Here is a 17,391-nt window from a genome sequence, read left to right on the forward strand (position 1 = left end):
ATTATAGAATGCTAAAACTAGAAGGAGAAAAATAATACAAACCTCTTGTTTTATATGTGGGAGACCTGAGGCTCAAAGGTGGTAGAATTTGGTCCAGGTTATACAGCCAAATATAGTGCCAGAACTAGAACCCAGGTCACCAGCAGGCATGCTTAACAGTCTCTGGTGTATTGCATGTACTGTATCCCATGATGTGTCCTCATTGCTATCACAAGCGGAACAACGGCATAATCCACAAAGCAAAGGACGAGACATCAGAAGCTCTGAGTTCTAGTCCCGTAAGCTACTAGATTAGACATGATACTATAGAAAACTCTAATCACTTGTCTAAACCTCAGTTTTCTCATCCGTTGAAATGTGAACAGTAATTCACAGTAAGACAGTACAGACCACAATAAATGCAAAAGTCTGGCCATTGTAAAAACCTTATACAAGTACAGAACTAACACTGCGTGATGATAGTGGTGGTGGTGGTGGTGATTTCACCACCTGAAATGGTGGTGAAACCAGGCTTCAACTCTAATTCCAGCCACTTGTTACCTTGATAAGTCATTGAACTTGTGCGCCTCACATTCCTCCTGTGAATATGTGGTTAATAATCTTTGCCCTGCCTCCCTCAGAAATGGACAGAATTAAATGCTTTTCAGAGTACTAAAAAACAATTACAAATAGCAAGGCATTGATGCAAACGTAAGGTATTATTACCAAATCCCTCTAGTCTTAATTTGGACAAAAATGTAACATGGTTTTATTATTCATTTTTTAACAGTTTTCCTCCTCAACTAAGACATCATTGTGCATTCAGTCTCAGACTTACCAGCTTTCTCATCAGTCTTCCTAAGTCTCCAAAGAACGCACCATTTCCCTCAGCTCAGAGATGTTTACTGCTTACTCAACTTCCCACTGGCATGGACTTGACTAAGAAAGGTTTTTTTCTAGGGCCTCCTTTCGACTGGAAACGCTCTGACAAAAGCTTCCATGAACACTATTCTACTTCATCACGTTAGAGGGGTAATGAATCCAACCCTTTGGCTTTTCTCCACTCCTAACCACTGCAGAACACTTCAGCCTTTACATAGAATGAGACAGAAGTCTGGGTGGACGCTTTTCACGGGAGGGGCAACAAGGGTTACCCAAACCCACGCTCAGTAGTATTGATGAGGAGACTGCTGCTTCTTTGCAGGAGACTAACACATTCTGAGGCCCAACCGGTCCCTCAAGAGTCATTCACCTTAGGACCTAGGGCCTCTGGCAGGCTGAGAATGTCATAGAAAAATAGTAAGGGCGGGGGCCGGTATTTTGGGTCTGCAATACGCTGCCTTTAACAAGGCATCAGAGTAACTAGCATTTCCTTGCTGAGAACCCTGATTTCAGTTGATCAGAAGAAAGAATTCATCAGCCTATCCAAACAACTTCTCTGGAACAGGTTTCTATCCAACCACGCTGGGCACCAGAGACAAGTGAGCCGGGGGTGGGGGGTTGGTAAGAACTGACAACAGGCTCATCTGCATAGATGAACGATAAGCAGACATTTGTTGTCTGCTGTTTTGGTGACTCCTGGCACCGGTGTGGCAAATCAAACCCCGGCATTCTCCCTCTCCGGTGCCCCACACTCCCACCCCCCCTCCCCAGCTGCTGAAGCTTCACGTTGACGGGGCTAGGGGAGAGAAGCAGGGGAAATGCAGAAGTCGGTTGCTGCATTTAGGCTGGAACCATACCGCACCTGTTCAACCCGGCTCCGGCGCCAAAAATGACCAAACACTGACTCGCAAGCCCCTCTTGAGATCCCAGGGGCGCCTAACAAGTTCTCCGCTGTTTAATACCGGGGAAGGGTGGTGGGAGATCTCTCTTTCTGCAGCCAAACTCAGCTGGCTCCCATTAAAGGGGAGGGGGCTCCTGCTTAAGTGAACCCAGAGTGACCCCCGAGTGTCACTGCGGCTCCGGGGATCCGGGTGGTAAGCGGGTGGGTGCCCGCGGGGAGCGCGCAGCCGTGGCCCGGGGGAATGAAGGTCCCGCTTCGGTAGCCACGCGCAACCCCTACACCCTACCTCCAGCACAAGGCGGACAAAGTGAAAGCGTCGAGAGACCTCCAGGATTCATCCGAGACTCAGAGCCCCCAAGCTCGAGCCCAGAAAGAGGGTCGCGGGAGGAGGGGCCGGGGACGCGCAGGAAACTTACCTCACCCGGACAGCATTCGGGCGCCTCCGGTGTCGAGACCAGTTGCGCCACAGTCTGCAAGTTATCGGGACGTTGTCGCTTCCCCCGGGCGAAAGGAGAGCAGTGCAGGCGAGGGGCGGGAGGGGCGGAGGGTTGGCGGGGCGGGGCCCGGGCCGGGGCGCAGCTCGAGGAGCGGGCAGGTGCCGGGGCCCGTGCCGCGGGGCCAAACTCGCCCCCGACGCGCCTCGGCGGGGGCGCGCGGCTGCGAGTGTGCAATGCGCGCGCGCCGCGGCGGGTGTGTGTCCCCGCTTTCCCCTTCCTTCCCCGCCGGTCCTCCGGCCAGACTGAGCCGCGAGCGGCCGCCAAAGCCCCAGCCGCTCCGAGCGGCTCCGCAGCCGGGCGCGCTCTGGCCGCGGCGCGTTCGGGGTCGGGGGCTGGGGGCCGGGGGCCGAGGAGCAGGGCGCCCCCGGGCTCGGGCGCGAGTCCCGGTGCAGAGAGCGAGGCGCGGAGACCGAGCGGGCTGCGCGGCGGCGGCCGCGGCTCCGGGAGGCTACAAGCCCCGCCCGCCGGCCGCCCAGGCTCTTCCCCTTTTCTCTCCACCCCCTCGCTCCATCCCCGCACGCCCTGCAGGGAAAGCAGACGGGTTTGCAGCAGAGGTGGCGGGAGCCTCCGCTGCAGTCGGACTGGGCGTCCGAGTCGATGCTCGGGGACAAGGCGCTCCGTCCCGCCGCCGCGTGCCTAAGACGGAGAGCGGGGCTGGGGCGGACCCCTCGATCTGGCCGGTTCCTCTAGGGCTCCAGGGCTAGCCAAGGGCTTTCCGGCGGTGCTAAAAGTCTTGTAGCCCCGGAAAACAGGGCTGTTAGGATAGGGCTCCCCGCTTCCTCAGCAACACCTGGTCGCCTGTCCTCTGGAACTCTGCTTGTGCCGAACCCGCACTTAAGCACAGGTGTCCCCTTCACCAGGAAGGGACAAGCTAGTCTGAGGACAGCAGGTGTTCCCAGGAAGTAAGACCTACCAAACAGGTAGAAGTGGGTAGGCGAGGGGTCTTGGGAGAGAGAAGGCTGGAGGGACGTTAAGCACGGATAGGTGGTGATGGGAGTTCGGGCTAAATCTTACTAACAGCACTGAGTGGGCGTGGGGCCCTGGTAATCTCACCTGACGTCAGCCTAGCTGCGGAGAGGGCACGGGCCAGGTCTAAAGGGCTCTCTTGCGGGGCGGGGGAGGGGAATGCTATCGTGGAAGCTGTAGCTAAATGTCCTTAATTGGAACCGAAAAGGGAGTGGATCTCTCCCAGCTGAATCAAAGCAAGTGGTATTTCTCACCCTCACCCCTTCCTTCCACCTTACCCTTATTTAAAAAACAAATGAACACACTCATGGGAAATGTGGGATACATTCTGTCCGAGCAAAGCCAACATTTCATGGTCCTTATCCTCAGATACCACCGGCTTGGCAAGCCAAAATGAATTTCTTTGAAAGGATACTCTGTTCGTTCTCAGCAAATGAAAACCCTCTTTTTCAGTTTTGAAATCCTTTTTACCTCCCACCTCCCACCACATGAGCTCAGAATGGAGTGCAATAATTCCTTGGTAACACGTATCTGTTAGACTGTTTTTCCAGCATACTTCTTCCAGATGTGTCTAGCCATCACTGGGAGTTTTAGGGCATCACTTTTTTGGTTTGTTTTTGGGGTTTTTTGTTTTTTTGTTTTTTTTGGCATCGCTTGTTTAGGACCCTGTGACTCGTGTCTGGTTTTATTTTAGCATCCTAGGCTCTTCAAAGCTCAGAGCAAGAACACAAGTCTAGTCCAGCATATGCTCACTTTACAGAAGTAAAAACTGAGACCCAGAGACATTAAGTGACCAAAGGGCGAGAACATAGGTTCCATGACTCCCAGAAACACTGGACTAACAAAGTTCCATTTGGGGTCTAAAGAGAGACAGGTGGAGGAAAGAGAAACAGATCAAAGAACCCTTCATCTGCCTGGTGTGACTCACTGTGCAGAGGGCAGAAGCACACTGCTGTAAGTAGCAGACTGCCGGGGATCTGGGGATGGTAATCCCAGTCTCTTCTCTGCTTCTCAGACGTTTGCTCTGAAATCCAAGGAGAAGAAAACAAATCTGCTTCCCAGAGAGGTAGTGATAAGTGAAAATGCAAAGTCAGTTCTCAATATTTCCTGGGAATGCAGAGGAGGTGAAAACAGGTAAAACCGAACTTAAAACACAGTGGCTCAGAGGTGGTCGGACATGCTACATACAAATGGATGCATACATGTGTATACACGCTCCCCCTTTTCCATGAAGAGCCAGTTTGATTCCCTTCTGTAAAGCACAGATGCCAACAGGCTTCATTTTCCAGAAAGAAGTCACAAAGCAGACTCTCCACTGGCCATTTAGAGAGCTAACTCTATTAAACAGGATTTTAAGGAAATCTACCAAGAGCCTTAAGATCATCATTACTGTAAATTAATTAATGGAACAAGGGACCACATACCATGAGACCTGATATTTCTCCTGGATTCTAGCTCAAAATCTATCAACAGCAATTTGCGAAAGTCACCTTCTTTTGGAAATAAAACAGTATCACTACCATTAGCAATAGTGGCTTGGCCATAAAATCTGGAAATATTGAAAAATCAGATAATGCTTATCTCATTGTTTTACTTGATTTCGAGTATAATTTCTCCAATTGATTTCAGATCTTAGTCCAAAATCTTAATGATGCTGTGTAATACTCCCCTATGAGAAACATGCATAGATTTCTTATGGTAGATTTGAGAGCATTAATGGCTCCAGTTAATGACCTCCCTTTATCCAGGTCCTTTCCTTCTAACTTTGTAGTCTCCTCCCACTCTGTGCTCACCCACATGAGTTACTTTGGTCAGTGGAACAATAGCAGACTTGATGTAAACGAAGGTTTGAAAAACGTTTGTGCAACAAAGAAATACACATCTATTAAATTTTCCAAAATCCAGAACACTGACAACACCAAATGCTGGCGAGTATGTGAAGCAACAGGAACTCTCAGTCACTGCTGGAGGGAATGCAACATGGAATGGCCACTTTGAACAATAGTTTTTCAGTTTCTTACGAAACTAAACATACTCTTACCAGGTGATTTGGCAATCATCCTCCTTAGTGTATACCCTAAGTAGCTGAAAATTTATGTCCATACAAAAACCTGCATGTGGATGTTTATAGCATCTTTATTCATGATTGCCAAAACTTGGAAGCAACCAAGATGTCCTTCAGTAGGTGAATGGTTGAGTTGTGGTAAAACGGAATACTATTCAGTGCTAAAAACAAACAAACAAAAAAGAGCTATCAAGCCATGAAAACACATGGAAGAAACTTAAATGCATATTACTAAGTGAAAGAAGCCAATCTGAAAAGGCTGCATATGGTATGATTCCAACTATAGGATATTCTGGAAAAGGCAAAACTATGGAGACAGTACAAAGCTCAGTGGCTGTTAAGAGTTGGAGGGAGAGAGGGATGAATAGGCAGAGCACAGAGTATTTTTAGGGCAGTGAAACTACTCTGTACAATACTGTAATGATGAAGATATGTCATTATACATCTGTCCGAAACCTTAAAATGTACATCAAGAGTGAACCCTAGGGCTTCCCTGGTGGCGCAGTGGTTGTGAGCCCGCCTGCCGATGCAGGGGACACGGGTTCGTGCCCCGGTCCGGGAAGATCCCACATGCCGCGGAGCGGCTAGGCCTGTGAGCCATGGCCGCTGAGCCTGCGCGTCCAGAGCCTGTGCTCCGCAATAGGAGAGGCCACGACAGTGAGATGCCCGCGTACTGCAAAAAAAAAAAAAAAGTGAACCCTAATGTAAACCGTGGTCTGTGGTGATAATGATGGTGTCAGTGTAGGTTCATCAGGTGTAGCAAATGTGCCCTCAGGTGGGGGATGGTCATAATGGGGAGGCTATGCATGTGCCGGGGCAGGAGGTATATGATAAATCTCTGTACCTTCCCCTCAATTTTGCTGTGAACCAAAAAGTGCTCTAAAGAATAAAGTCTATTTTTAAAAAATTGTGTGCATTTCTGTTTCTGTTCTTAGAATTCTGCCATCATCAGGAGAACAAGCCCCCGGGACGATGAAAGACCCTGTGGAACAGAGCTGAGTCATTGCAGCTGAGGTCATCCTTGACCAGCCAGCCCTCAGTTGACTGCAGAGGTACAAACAAGTTCAAATGAGATCTGCCAGGCTTGGTCCAGGTCAGCCAAACCTCCCACCCAGCTCATAGGTTCATGAGAGATATTACATGGTCGCTGTTTTAAGTCATGGCTTCAATTAATTATCTATTGCTGCGTAACACACCACCCCAAAACTCGTAGCCAAAAACAACCACCATTTCCTATTTCTCATGAGTCTGTGAGTCAACTGGGCTCGGCTGGGCATTGGCTAGGGTCACTCAATTGGCTGCATTTAGGTGGCCGCTGACAACTGGACCAAAGGGGAAGGTCTGAGAAGGCTTCACTCACACATCAGTTACCTCCATCTGCCTCCCCTGACCTTTCTCCTTCCACGTGGTTAGCTTGGACTTCCTCGTGCCATGTGATCCTTTCAGCCTTGTCAGACTTCTTGCACGGCAGCTAGCTTCTCAGAGGGAGGAACTGGAAACAGCCAGTCCTCTTAAGAACTGAGCTGGGAGGTTCTAGAACATTACTTCCACTTCATTCTATTGGTCAAAGCAGTCACAAGACCAACCAAATTCAAGAGGAGAGGAAATAGACTCTAACTTTTGATTTGAGGGGCAGCATGTATGTACAGGAATTAAAGGACCTTATCACAGCCATTGTGGGGAGACGACCGCACCTCCTAAGTTTTGGAGTGGTTGTTCTTTTAAGCTATGGAACTTTGGACTACTTACAAGTCCTTTCTGGACCTTTCTATGAAATGAGGGAGGTTGAGTTTCTCTATATTGCTAATGCCTATTTAACTTTTCTTTGGTGATGTCTCAAGGGCAAACTGAAGTCCAATAAATATCTAAAAAGGAGTTGCCAGAGGGAATTTGGGGCACATTGATCAACCATGGGCACTTTTAGCAGTTCATCTGTTAATTATTTTTCAAGAAAAAATTCTCAAGATGCCACGTGAAAGGCATGCATTGCCTCCATGGACATCGAACAGTAAAGTAGAGGAGGCATCCATCATGACTCCTCAAGGATCATCTTTCATAACATTGTCTTGTCTTCACTTTCTAGAAATTTGATTTCTAAGCAGATAAGAAAAGTTAACTGCTTAGCTGACTCCCCTATATAACTTGAGATGCTCATTTCAGAGGGTGCGTTTACGCGGGGCACCTTATGCTCTCCAATTTCAGGTTTGCTCTTAAAATTAGCAAAGACTTGAGAACCTCACCCCCAATTCCCTTCCATCTCTTCTTTCTCCCTGTACCATCTTCCTTTCCTCTAGCTATGCTTTCTCTTCCTGCTGCATCCTTTCTTCCTTAACCCTATAGCACTGAACTAGGAGTCCTAGGCCTGCTTAGGACCGTCCCTGCAACAGTGAAGTCTGCATTCTCTCTTGGCTCCATATTTCTTGGATTCAGATTCATGTCTGTATCATGAGATGCTCTGAAAGGTCACAAGCCTGACAGTCTATGATCCTTAGATGCTTCTGCAATACATACAGTGGCAAGGCTTGGAGGGGGCTGAATATTAAGGACTCAGAACCCTTTAGAAGGGGTACACATGTGTCTCAACCTTTCTCAAGCAATTCCCAGCACCTCAATACTTTTCCCTAAGGTTTTGTTTGTTTGTTTTTAATTAGAAAACATGCAGCTCTACCATCTACAAGCCCTATCTATTTAACTCATTACTCTTTACCCAGAGGTTGGTATCATCCTAGCTCACAAGACCAGCTGGTGTTTTACATCTGTTAGCCAGAAACAGTCTGAAAACTGGAGGCCCAGTGTTAGCAGGCGTTCAGGTCTGACCCTAAAAATGTTTCCCCAAATACCTGGTAACTCATCTAAGAAATATGAAAAAGAGCTGAGAAAGATTTCCGTAACTAATTTATACCAAAATACAAAATTATATGCATTGAGATTACAATTATGTGGAAAAACATGCACGTGAACAACTCCTGAAAGAAAACAGTTAAAAATTAAGGTGCTTGTGCTAGGGTAGGGGAATTCTAAGATTTAAAAAGTTTCGATGTTATGTTGTTTTTACATTTAAAAAATGCATATGCCATTACAACTTCTAATTTCTGTTGGCCTGTGCAACCTGTTTTCTGTTGAGTTCAGTTACTCCTTTTCTCTTCAATGGTTTTCTCTAGTTACAAACAGACTCACAGGCATACCTTTTCTAGGTGAATGTTCACGTTGCCCAGAAGTTCCAAAAACCACGTAAACTTAAGTGTTTGATTTGAAGGCTGAACAAGAAACAAGAGAATATCAGAATGAAGGGAAGAAAGAAGAAAAAATAGAGAATTGGTAGGATGGCACAGAGAACCAAGCGGCATTTAAGACAGCATTCTAAAGGCATGTAAAATTTATACACACATTTTGTATATCAAGTCTGAACTTGGGTTTTAAAGAAGCTGAAAGTCAAGGCCTTCATAAGACAGAAAGAAACCCCTTTTTGGTTGGAGGGGCTAATTTAAAAGCTTAAAGTAGAGAAAGGAGGCAGAAACGAATCAGCAGGGATCCTCAAAACTTCGCAAACTCTATTGCAATTGTTATACCCTGAGGAAGAGTGTATCGAAATAATCTATCTAAAGTCACGAAACCCAGCCATAGAACCGGGAACAAAACCTAGGGCTGCCGTCTTATCCCTGGATCAGGAGGTGGTCGGCAGAATGGGCCCTGGACTCTTCATGACTAAGCATCGGTTTTTCATGCCAAAGCCTCATTTGCCCTAAAATGTGAAATGCTCAGTTTGTGTTCTACCTCATTGAAATATTAAAACAGTTTCTCATTAATAGTGAGCACATCTGACATTAAATGGGTCACAATAAAAGGGTGATAGGTCTAGAAACAATACCAAGAAATAATGGAATCTACAAGGAAGGCTGAAAAAGAAGAAAAGGTAATGAATTCAACAAAGACACTTGAGCTTCTTAAATAGAGGCAATGGCTGCCCACCCAAGATGTCCCTGGGTTAACTAACCGATGCTTTTCTGCAGCCATTTCAGGAAGGGTTCAGGTGCTTACAATGAGAAAGATTAGCTCCCACCCTTTGTGGAGGGGCAGCTTCCAGGGCCAAGACTTGGAGTTTCTCAGCCTTGCTGTCTGAAGGGAGACGGTGTGAATTACGCTGATGACACAATAGATACTTGGTGAAGAGAAGCGAATGTTAACTTCAGTCAACCAATGAAGCCCCCGCTAAGATTTCTCAAGTCTTCTGTGACACCTCACCATGTGAATGAACCAGGAAGACAGGGTTGATTTTTGTGTTTATTTCTCAAAAAATTTAGGAACTTTCTTGGACTTGGAACCATTTAGGCAGAACCTTACTAGCAAGCTTCTCCTCTTGGTGATATTTGAATTTGAATGCTTTGCTAGCAAAATGGAGCCCTATTTTGTCCACTTTTAAAAGATATAGCTTGCAAGCTATCACAGAAACCTAGAATATTTTGCTGGGGTAGGAGATAGAAAAAGCAAATGTGTCAATCAGGATATGCAAATGATGAAAGATACAACCCCCAATCCCCAATTAATGCGGACTAATATAATAAAGGTTCATTGCTTGTTCATGACTCTGTTCAACATGGTCTGGTGGTGGGGTTGGCTTCCTGCAGCCATTCAGGGACCCTGGGTCCTTCCATCTTGTGGCACCATTATCTTCAACAAGTGGTCTCCAAAATCCCTGCTGAACTGGGAGAGTGAGCAAAGGATTTAAGATGCCAGGTATGGAAGTGGTGAATATCACATCCACCCACATTCCACTGGGCAGAACTCGGTCCAGGGCCCCACCTACCAGTATGAAGCCTGGAAAGATATGTCTAAGTGCTGTGCTCAGGAAGAAGAGGAGAGCATGGGTGTTAGCGCTATATTTTCTTCCCAATGTGCTGAATTAAAGATGAATCATTCATCTTAAGTTTATTCTTGCACAGCTGTGATTGGAGGCCTGGGGGGAGTCTTTGGTAGTCAGATTTATTCTCCTATGCTTGCATCCCGGTGTTTTCCCTGCATTTTTAGACGAGAAGCAGCCTGTTGTATGTGTGTAGTTTGGGATGGCATTGCTATCTTGGAAGCGTTTGTGGACATACATGGAAGCATAAAGAGTCAGCAGCCTATATTGTTACAGAAAATTGAACGCTTGAAGCAAGTGTGTTAAAAAGTGTCTTTCTGGAACTCTTGCCACAAGGAGAGGGCTATTGATTCCATCGTCATGGGAGAAAATGGAATCCGTGCAATCAGCTTTTGAAGTGGCTGCAACTGCAAACTCTGGAGCCTTTGGGAGGAAAAAAAAAGATGAAAAGAAACATAAGTCATAGCTCTATCTGCAGTCAGCCTGTCCTGATGGCATGAGTGATTTCAGAAGAAAGAGTTATAATGAGGGAAAGAGAAAAAGCATGGGACAAGCAAGAGAAGTATACTTGTTCTTTTTAGCACAAATACTCTGTAAGGAAAAATACAGGAGTTGGTGGTACCGTGGGGATTTACAAATACTTCAAGCCAGAAGGCAAAGCCACACCATGAAGATAGAAGTTAGAAGAAGTTGGAGAGTTGCCCAGCTTCTTCCTACTGCATGAGACTCCTTTCTGTCTTTTCCTATGTGAAGTGGGGAGAGAGCATCACACTGCAGCAAAAGACCAGGCTATGTCCTCAACAAGTTCTACTGGGTTTGTGTTTTCCACAGCTTGCGGACAGTATGTATTAGGTGTGTGACCTAATTTTTTCCCTTAATTCTAAAGCAACAAATATAAGACAGAAGCCCTCTCTCATGACCATTCTGTACACCAAAAGATTTAGTGGCATTTCCTCTAGAAACTTTCAGAAGAAATGGCTAAAGAGCTTTGTTTGATATGCAGCGGCTTATTTACTATATTATGATAAGAATAAAAGGCATAATTTGAAATTGCACGTATGCTACAACCTCAAAAAGTACAGAAAGTCTAGTAAAATATCTTGGAGGGAAATCTGCTAAAATATTAGCTATGATTGCCTTTAGGTTAATATCGTGTCTCCTTTCAAAAAAACTCCTTGCGCTAATTTTTCAAATCAGAGAAAGATAAAGAAATGAGGGAAATGTTAATGTTTGATGATGAATAAAAATTATGCATGTTTTAAAATTTTAGAAAAAATTAGAAAAGCAAAAAAGAAAGAACTTAATCTTCTTCACACAGAGACCATCACCTCTAACATTTGGAATTTGCTTACTTTGCTTTAATATATTTTATACTATTTTTTAAAGGTGAAAATAACATGTGCACAGGGCAAAGGAGCTGAACAGACATTTCTCCAAAGACGGTATACAAATTGCCAATAAGTACATGAAAAGATACTCAACATTATTAGCTATTAAGAAAATGTAAATCAAAACCACAACAAAAGGCCACTTCACACCCACTAGGATGGCTAGATCGGAAAGACATCATAACAAGTGTTGGTGAAGATGTGGAGAAGTGAACTCTCATACACGGCTGGTGGGGATATAAAAAAGGTGCAATTGCTTTGGAAAACAGTCTGACATTTCCTCAAAAGGTTAAACATAGAGTTACCATGACTCAGCAATTTCACTGCTAGAGTAATATGCCCAAGAGAAACGAAAACTTGCATCCACAGGAAAACGTGTCTACAAATGTTCATAGTAGCACTATTTACAATAGCCAAAAAGTAAAAACAATCCAAATCTCCATTAACTGATGAATGGATAAACAAAATGTGGTATATCCACATAAAGCAATATTATACAATGGAATAGTACTCAGCCACAAAAAGGAACGAAATTGGGTCATTTGTAGAGACGTGGATGAATCCAGAGACTGTCATACAGAGTGAAGTACGTCGGAGAGAGAAAAACAAATATCGTATATTAACGCATATATGTGGAACCTAGAAAAATGGTACAGATGAACCGGTTTGCAGGGCAGAAATTGAGACACAGATGTAGAGAACAAACATATGGACACCAAGGGGGGAAAGTGGAAGCAGGGGGGTGGTGGTGGGATGAACTGGGAGATTGGGATTGACATGTATACACTAATATGTATAAAATGGATAACTAATAAGAACATGCTGTATAAAAAAATAAATAAAATTAAAAAAAAACCAAAATGTGGTATATCCATATAAAGGAATATTATTCAGCAATAAAAGGGAATGGGGTACTGATATGTGTTACTACATGGATGAACTTTGAAACATTATGGTAATTCAAAGAAAGCCAGATACAAAAATCTACAGGTTGTTTGATTCTATTTATATGAAATGTTCAAAATGGGCAAATCTATAAAGACAGAAAATAGATTAGTGGTTGCCTAGGGCTGGGGAAATGGTAGTGACTGCTAATAGGTACTGGATTTTGGGGGGGGATGATGAAAACACTCTGAAGTTGATAGCAGGGATGAATGTACAAACTCTGTGAATATACTGAAAAACACTGAATTGTACACTTTAAGTGGGTGAATGGAGTGGTATGTAAATTAATCTCAATAAAGCAGTTTTTTAAAAAGGAAAAAAATAACATACATATGTCAAAAAATTAAAACCATATAAGAATCTAAAATTAAAAGTAAGATTTTCCTTCCTACTCACCATCCAACCTCTAGTTCTAGAGAAGACCATTTTTAAGTTTCTGGTTTTTTGTTCTTCATGTGGTTCTCATTTTAACATTAAATAATATAGTTATACTTTTGTTAATTGAGCTATCAAATTAAAAAGTATCTGACTTTCTGCTCTGAAAGAGAAGAAAATTAACATGGTTTTACTAACTCTCATATCCTCTCCTCCTTTCTGCCTCCCAATTTTTGTGTTTCTTATTTTTGTAATAGTTTCCACTTTTATAATTTTAATAATATACTCAAGCCTCTATTTCTTGATTTATCAATCTTAGACACCATCTATTAACTAGAAGGAGGTAGACCTTAGATGTTTCATAACTACATGAACTACATGGGAGAAATTCAATTAAATAAAATACTGAGTTTTATCAACAGAAGACTGCTTCCTACCCTGTTTAATTATGACATTCAGAACTTAAAATGTTTCTCAAAATTTGGCTAAGTGATAAAAAATTTCTGTGAGAATTGACCATAGTGTACAAGAACGCTGTGCTGCTTGGGGGCCAAGAATAGAGAGACCAAATACTAGCCTCACCTTAAATTCATCATAGTATTTACCCAATAGGCATTATTTAATCAATTTTAAGAAGAGACCACTTATGCTGACGGGAAGCCGTCAAACATCCAGATGAAAGTGGGATGATAACCACTGTGGCTTCCTTTAAACTCAGAGAGTCTGTGAGTCTGGAACTTTGGGTTCGTAAGGAGGATGCTCAGCTATATCCTGTTAGCACTGGACCTCACATCCGGATGCTGTGGTGATTATCTTGGACCAGGTGGCAAAGAGAGGATGACAGAGTCTAGTTCAAGATTGGGGCATCCTGTGGGACGGAGGAGATGGAGAAGAGTGGGAAGGGACAGTAGTTCTTACATATTCTATAGGTATCCCAATGATAATTACCTGAAAAAAAATGCTTAACCTCAGCAGCAATAAAGGGAAAACGCAAAGTGAGAGCTCTACGGTACCTCTGACCCCTGTGAAGGGACATGGAGTAGACATTGGCTGCCTACATCCTGTGCATCAGGCCCTGTGCCAGCTGCTTCTCCTGAACTACCTCATGCAATCCCCAACCCAAGAAATTAGTCTTATTTACATTCTCAAATGAAGCAGTTGAGGCAGAAAGGCTAAGTCCCTAAGCTAACAGGGCTGAGATTCTCCATGGCTCCAAATACCTTAAATTACTGAAAGCAAAGGAATAATACAAAACCCAGTGTTGATGGGGTTTTGGGGGAACAGATACACCAAATGAACACTGGCATAGTCTTTTTAGAGAGCAACTAACAAAAAGCATACACTTATTAATACCTATGTCCCAGACATTCTACTTTGGGGAATATATTCTAAAAAAATTACATAACTTAAAAAATAATGATTGTTCAAAACTATTCATTGCATTGATATTAATAGTGACAAGAAATAAACTCAACAGTCAACAACTAAAGACATTATGTTACAGACTATCACTATAAGGAAATATTATTTCCTTATATTATAGTGGACTATATTGATGTGCAAAAAGATGTACATGAATTAATTTAAGACAAAAAAATGGAACACCATAGACAGTTTGTGAAGAGTGAACACTACTATAAAAAACGTTTGTACAACATTGATGTGTCATATTTGCACTGTTCACAAGTCAATTCTGATTTTTTTGTTAATTGGATTATTTTTCCCATAGAGTGAAGTGCATAACAGTACATTGATTTAAAATTCCCAAAACTAATTTTGCACTCTATGATTAAATGTCCTTCCCTCTCTGGAGCTGGGGTCCATTTGAGGGTTTGAAGAGGGGTGTGAAAGACAGGGGCAGCACCATGATGCTTCTGAAATCAAAAATGCGTCACCCCCAAAACCTCTCGTGTTTATGTTCCTGAAGACTTTCCTGTTGGAAAGAGACAGACTCTGCTGTGATATCAGTGATGCTCTCTAAGATCAGGGGGAAATCAGCAATGTCTTTGACCTGCCTCTGAATTGATCTGTTTATAAACATACCCATAAATGTTGTTCAGGAAGAATTTGCATTGAAATTCCATGCCTGCAGAAAGGACTGAGACATCTCATCTTAATAAATCTCCAACCTGATGGAGGTACTACCTGTGGTCTTGGCATTGGCCTTGTATACTCCCACCCTAAGCCTTCCGACAAGCCTTTCCTCCATCCTGGAATGCTCCTGCTATTCACATCCCATGGGTCTTTTTTTTTTTTCTTTTTTTTTAGATTCTTTTCCCATACAGGCCATTACAGAGAATTGAGTAGAGTTCCCTGTGCTATACAGCAGGTTCTTATTAGTTATCTATTTTATATATAATAGTGTGTATATGCCAATCCCAATCTCCTAGTTTATCCCTTGCTCCCCTTATCCCCTGGTAACCATAAGTTTGTTTCCTACATCCATGACTCTACTTCTGTTTTATAAATAAGTTCATTTGTACCCTTTTTAAAAGATTCCACATATAAGCAATATCATATCACATCCCATGGGTCTTTCAAGACCCCCTTAAATCTTCCTCTTTCGAAGGAGTCTTCACAGGAAGCCATCGCCACCACTTGTGATTCCCAAAGCACTTAGAGTACACTCACTTTTCTGCACCCGTTTCACAGTGAGGTGGCAAACTCCCTGTGGTGAGAGGCCCCCGTTCTTGTAAACTGCCCAAACGACATCAGTGCTTACCAAGTGCTTTGAAATACGGCACAAAGTGTTCAATCAATATTTGTGAAGCTGGGACTTCCCTGGTGGCGTAGTGGTTAAGAATCCGCCTGCCAATGCAGGGGACACGGGTTCGATCCCTGGTCCGGGAAGATTCCCACACGCCGTGGAGCAACTAAGCCCACACGCCACAACTACTGAGCCTGCACTCTAGAGCCCGCGAGCCACAACTACTGAGCCCACGTGCCACAACTACTGAAGCCCATCCTCCGCAACAAGAGAAGCCACCGCAATGAGAAGCCTGCACACCGCAACAAAGAGTAGCCCCCACTCGCTGCAACTAGAGAAAGGCCACAGGCAGCAGCAAAGACCCAGCCCAGCCAAAAATAAATAAATAAATTAATTAATTAAAAAAAAAATTTCTGAAGCTGTCACCCATTTCTTCTAAAAGAGGTCTCTTTTGCCCAGGTTCCAAATTTTTCCTTTGCCAACTTATATCTTGGTTTCCTTTAGTTAGAGTATTAGCATTTCAATCATTAGTGTTTTGAGTAGACAGATGGATCTGGGATCAAATGTTCCCACTCACATTTTTCTTGAGACTTTGGGCAAATTTTGTAACTTTTCAAAGTCCATTTCCTCATTCATTAAATAGGGATATAAGACATCTTACAGGAGTACAGTAAGGATTAAAACTACTCAGTCTTCAAGTCTCAGCTTAAATATTATTTTCTTTGGGATCCCTTTCTTCATATACCCCTCCTCACCTCCAAGTCTCGACAGGGCAGTGTCTCTCCTCTGTGCTTTCCCAACTCTCTAAACCAGTGCTGTCCAGTAGAACTTAGTGCAATGATTCCGTTCTGTAATCTGTGCTACCCAGTAGGTAGCCGCTAGCCACATATGGTTATTGAGCATTTTAAAAGTGGCTACAAAGACTGACAGATTGAATTTTAAGTGTTATTTAATTGTAATTAATTTAAATTGAAATAGCCCCATGTGGCTAGTGACCACTGGATGGACCACACAGCTCTCAACAATTCCCATTATAGCACTTAACACACTGTGATTCATCTTTCACAAGACTGAGATACACAGCGAAATTCATTTTGACTGTGATGATCACCGCTGTATTCATAGCACCTAGCCCAGGGTCTGGTACACAGGAAGCTCTCAGTAGGGCAGCCATCATAATCTTCAACAGCATCTTGTCACTCTTTGCATCCCACAGCTTAGATAAGCACATGCTGTAGATGCTCACTAACTGCTGCTAATTGACTTAATTGATTTCTAGGCTTACAAGCCAACCAATTATCTGCTCCTGGTGAATGTTCAAACAATGGGAGTTGCATAAATGTCTTTCTGATATATTTCCTTGTGTGCCGCATAGAGGTTAGAAGCATCTGCTTAGACTCAAACCCTGACCACATGACCTCTAGTACGGAAGCTTTCTATGCCTTAGCTGATTATTCCTCTGTAAAATGGGGACATTAATAGCCCTGCCTCCTTGAGTTGTTGCAAGGATTATATATGTGTGGAGGTTTACAACTATCATTTTATAGGAAATATAGAGATCAGAAGACCATGTTAAATGACATCATAAAGATTCAAAATCCAGACTGTAGGAAAGTCTTGTTGGGAAACAGAGGCAGGCATCCTGTGGTCATTAGGAAATAAATCTAAGAACCAAGACAAGACTCTGAGATTGGTAATCTTGCTGCAAGGGAGGCTAGGAAAAATATCTGGTATTGTCACTCTTTATAGTAAAGGGCAGGCTCTCAGGAGAGGAAGAAGTACTAGAGAGTGACTTTGTGTAGCAATCCATAATGTGAGCTCTACAGCC

At 43.6% G+C, this 17,391-nt stretch overlaps 1 protein-coding gene across 3 annotated transcripts in view; it reads right to left on the reverse strand.

Moving 5' to 3' along the window:
* PIP5K1B (phosphatidylinositol-4-phosphate 5-kinase type 1 beta) overlaps positions 1-2,661 on the reverse strand; it is a 326,824-nt gene extending 324,163 nt beyond the window's left edge. Inside the window, exon 1 of one of the 3 annotated variants that reach the window (XM_060014654.2) lies at positions 2,179-2,659. The gene's annotated coding sequence lies outside the window, so the exon portion shown is untranslated. Of the gene's footprint in view, positions 1-2,178 lie in introns of all 3 variants that reach the window. The other 2 variants (XM_060014652.2, XM_060014653.2) reach the window with 2 other exon arrangements.
* Between the last annotated feature and the right edge of the window lie 14,730 nt (positions 2,662-17,391).

This window comes from Delphinus delphis, chromosome 6 (assembly GCF_949987515.2).
Source record: "Delphinus delphis chromosome 6, mDelDel1.2, whole genome shotgun sequence".
In the NCBI taxonomy this organism is placed as follows: Eukaryota; Metazoa; Chordata; class Mammalia; order Artiodactyla; family Delphinidae; genus Delphinus; species Delphinus delphis.